The sequence below is a fragment of the Adiantum capillus-veneris genome, chromosome 16 (assembly GCF_014529385.1).
Source record: "Adiantum capillus-veneris isolate H3 chromosome 16, ASM1452938v2, whole genome shotgun sequence".
Classification (NCBI taxonomy): Eukaryota; Viridiplantae; Streptophyta; class Polypodiopsida; order Polypodiales; family Pteridaceae; genus Adiantum; species Adiantum capillus-veneris.
In genome coordinates this window covers 25029463-25034208 of record NC_140946.1, presented here as the reverse complement: position 1 = coordinate 25034208, position 4746 = coordinate 25029463, and positions in this window count along the sequence as shown.

Below are 4746 nucleotides of genomic sequence, written 5' to 3'. Positions count from 1 at the left end.
TTGATTTTGGGGTCCATTGGCCAAGCATAAAACTCTCTCTCACCTGCTTACAACCTCTCCCTCCCCAAGCACTAGCAATATTGCTTGTGGAGGGGCTTTGCTCCTTGCTCTCAAAAAAGTGGGGGGCCATCTGCCCGTGGGAACCTGGACCTTAGGACGCATGCCACATCACCTCACTGCAACGAAGTTGTTGTGGACATTTTCCATCACCACTGCACACCACCAAAACCGATCAATGCCACCCGTGTGTGCTGAGCAGTATCCAAAGCAATGCCAGGCATCCCACCATGCCCAAGCCTCACGAGAGCTCACTCTCCTTTGTGATACACCACCATATGCTCATGGTGCATGCCATATACCCCTGCTGGTTCATTTGTGCACCCGCTTATGGGTTTTTTTGAATGCCACATGGAATGCCATGGTGCTCTAGCCCCCTTGGGCTCCAAAATTCCTTACTCCATGCTTTTTAAAAAAAATACTCTTGTACAAATTTTGAAATGATTCCATTCCCTGCCTAGGAATCAAAAACCCAAGCCACAAAGACCATCTGAAATTCATCACTACCAACTCCAAAATCCAAGGCTCTTGCTGCATTTCAAGAATCATTTGACCGCAAACTAAGGCTGCCAGAACCATGAAAATTCGTTTGTTCGCTCTCCATCGCCAGATGCTTCAATTTTCAACTTGACATTTCTCAACGTTTGTGACTTTGATTGATGAGCCATAAAATCTGATCAACTTCACACAATGCACACCATCCATTGGAACTTTGGCAGGAAAACTCCAATTGGCACGCCATATGATGCAGTCAACTTAGCACATACTCGGCCCCCGACAAACTTTTGAATGGCCATAACTTGCACTCTAGAGCTTCAATTCACAATCCAAAAGGTCCAGCATGCTCCCAAACGCAAGTACTTTGTATCTATCCACTCACACTAGCTCTAGCCACATGTATCCACCTGCCCTATTTGTTGTGAATCTGCAAACCACTCCAACTTTGAACTAGCATAACTTCCACATCGGGACTCTGTTTGAGGAGCCGATAGGACCCGACTTCTACACCATCTCAAATATTACAGTCCAAGGCATAATTCTAGCACTTTAGACATCCACACTTGCCCACCCAATTGGCCCATTTTGGAGACCTTTTGGCCTAAAAACCCATCAAGCATACACTCTCGCTATCATCTACATGCCCAAGACCTTTGTACCTGCTTTAACCTTTTGCTCCGCACATGTATACATCCATAGCCTAGCGTTGCACACTTCCCAACTTGGACCAACTTTATCTGCAAACAACAACGTGCATGTGGAAGATTTTGGAGAAACTTGAGGGGCAAGGGGGTTGAGAATTTTGGTAACTTGAGTCTTATGGATATGTACACACATTGTGTGCAACTATATGAGCAACCAAATGCTAGAAAAATGTCATTTTATGGCTCACTCTCATGTATGCCATCTTTTTCAACTATTAAGGATGTATGCGATGGGCTTGAAAAGTTGGCCACTCGCAAAGCGGCAGAAGGTATCAAGCCAAAAATGATTAAATGGATGGGAGATTTTACACATGAGTGGATGTGTGATATGTTCAACCTTGCAATTCAACATGGTATGCCTTATGATTGAATTAATATTTGGGTAAATCCTTTGCATAAAGGAGGGGATGTAAACAATGTAAATAACTATTGGACTTACTATAATGATTGGGTCTCTTATGGAAAAGTTGTTTGGGTGCATAATGGAGGTAAAATTGAGTGATTGGGCTTCAAGTCCCAAGTGAGTTTATGCTTGTGGTTGCTCAAATTATGAGAAGGTGATGTGTCAATTGCGCATGGGAAGAGGAATTTCAAAAAAAATTGCAAACACTATTGGGTTAAACAAGGATGTCCATTGTCATCAACTCTCTCTGATCTATGCATTGATCAATTAGAACAAATGGTACTTGTTGACCCATGGGTCAACAATACAACATAACTCACTTTTCGTACGAAAGTCTTATTTTTTGAGAGTTCTAAAATGATGCAAATTATGATTAAAACATCATTTGTGATGAGTAGCCATTCTAGTTGCAGAAGCCGGGGTGTAATGGTACTTCCAGATTGTAAATACAAAGCCATTTGACCCATTGAACTCTATTTTGGTTTAATCTATGGTAGCCTTAGTATATAAGATACCTAGGTCATTTTGTAAAGAGAAATTTATCATAATCAAAGTTGATAGTAGCTGCCATTGACTGTGTGTGAGAGAGAAAGAGAGAGAGCATGAGCTTCATCCTGGCGCTACTTCCTGCTCGCTCATCGCATTGGAGATTTGACTGCACCATTGTGATAGGCTCAGCAAGAGATACTCTATGGTAGCCTTAGTATATAAGGTACCTAGGTCATTTTGTAAAGAGAACTTTATCATAATCAAAGTTGAGAGTTGTCGTCGACTGTGTGTGAGAGAGAAAGAGAGAGAGTGTGTGAGCGTCATCCTCGTGCTACTTCCTGTTTTCTCATTGTATTGGAGATTTGATGCACCATTGTGATAGGCTCGGCGAGAGCTATGCAACAATGCCAATTCATTCCTTGCAAAATGGAGCACGCACATTAATGCCTCCATTAGCTAGTTAGGATCGTAAGTATATCAAATGATGTTTGTTTTTTGCATGCAAGTAGTTGTTAGAATCGTGGCAACATAGGCTACATGTAGGTACTCATAGATTTCAGTTTTGGGCACTTCAAAAATTTTGTTGTCTTCATACGCGTTTTCCGCATATGGGTCTAGAGTGAGGGTTTTGAGTGTAGAGGCTTTGGGGCAGGTGTACCCTAGTGAGGGGATGATGTTCCTTAAAGTTTCATACGATTTTGGTATGGTTTGGTGAGTTTCATTCTGTTTGTGTGTATGTGGGTTGGGTGGTGTAGTTGAGAGCAGTGAGATTCTTGATTGTGGTTTAGTTAGCCTTCCAGAGTGTTGTATGTGTTGGATGGTCTCCATCTGACAAGCTAAAGAGATTGCCTCCGTGCGTCTATCATATCATCTGTGTCCTCAATTGACATTATGTTGATCTAGGTAGTGTTGCATGCACTTTATAGGTGGTGTGATTATGCAACAATACTTGAATTTATGCAAGAAGAAGGCACTGAAGAGGTCACTATTTGCAATGTGGTAATCATTGTTTTTTTGTATGCCGATGATGTAGTGCTTCTAGCACACATTTCAAAGGATATACTAAAGCTTATGGTAGTCCTTGAAAACTTTTTCTTGCATAATGGGTTGTTTGTTGTGAATGAATCCAAAACAAAGGTTATGCTTGTGAAAACCAACCACAAGGAGAATCCATGGATTATGTACAAGAATGAGACACTTGAAGTTGTTGAGAGCGTTAAGCACCTTGGCCTTGAGGTTCCAACCAATAAAAATGGCATGAATGTTCTATGCACTAATTATAAGCCGCAAAGAGAGCATACTACGCATTTGAGAACATGTGTATTGTGGAAAACATGAAGTGTTGGGTTCTCAAGAAGTATCTATTTGACACATTGGTAACACCGGTTCTTCTTTATGGAGTTGAAGTGTGGGGTGGGAGCATCTTAAAGTCTACTTGGAAAGATTTTGAGAATGTCCAAAAGAATTTTCTTACAAACTTGCTTCAAGTTAAGACACAAACACCATATATACTCCTACCTCTTGAGTATGGATCTCTTCCAATTGAGGTTATGGGCATGGAAAGGGTTGTGGAGTACATGATAAAGATAGGTCAAAACCCCTCACATTGACTTCCTACAAATGCATGGGAAGAAGCAAGAAAAAAAGTTCAAAAGATGGCAAAAGCAAGATCTTGAGCACAAAATGGATGCAAGACATAAAGCGGTGGTTTGGGAGATGGGATGTATTACACTTATGACATGATGCCTCAATTGACTTTCAAGTGAATGAAGCTTTTCTACAATGCCAAAGCCGGTGGGTCACGCTTCATACATTACACCACCCCAACTACAAAACCATGTTCTTCACTAAAAGAGGAAATCGTACTCTCTCACATGCTTGAGTCTATCCCCTTGTCAGCGATACATACTATCGTAGCCATTTGGCTTAGCTCCCACTCCCTTCGATGTGAGACAGGGTGTTGGGGCAATGGAGAAGATTCAAATTGATTGTGCACATTATGCCCACTACAAGTTTGAGAGTTTGAGTACCACACACTACTACAGCGCTCAACTTTTGTTCACATTTGAACTTGCTTCCCTCGCATTTTTAGCCGTGACTTAGACCTACACAATTTCCTCTCCCAATGACCGTCAGGGATCTCCATTGCGACTCTCATCACCACAATTTTGGAGCATTGAAAAATAGTCATTAGCCACACACAAACTACATCACATGTAACTTTGGTCCCATGGGTCATATTTGATCTCCAAGGATGATAATAAAATCTATCTTTCTCTCTCTCTCTCTCTCTCTCTCTCTCTCTCTCTCTCTCTCCCATGCTCTCCTTCTCCTTCTTCTTAGGGATGTTCTTTTTTAAAGCTCAAGCACTAGCGATATCTTGAGTGTGTTTTCCTAAAGCAAAAACCCTTCCCCGTCCCCCTCTCTCCTCTACAAATCTCTCCTCTTGCTCTCGCTCCCCACACTCTCTCTCTCTGTGTGTGTGTGTGTGTGTGTGTGTGTGTGTGTGTGTGTGTGTGTGTGTGTGTGTGTGTGTGTGTGTGTGTGTGCTTCATTTTAATAGCATAAAAAATAGAGCTTATCAAACCTTTTTTA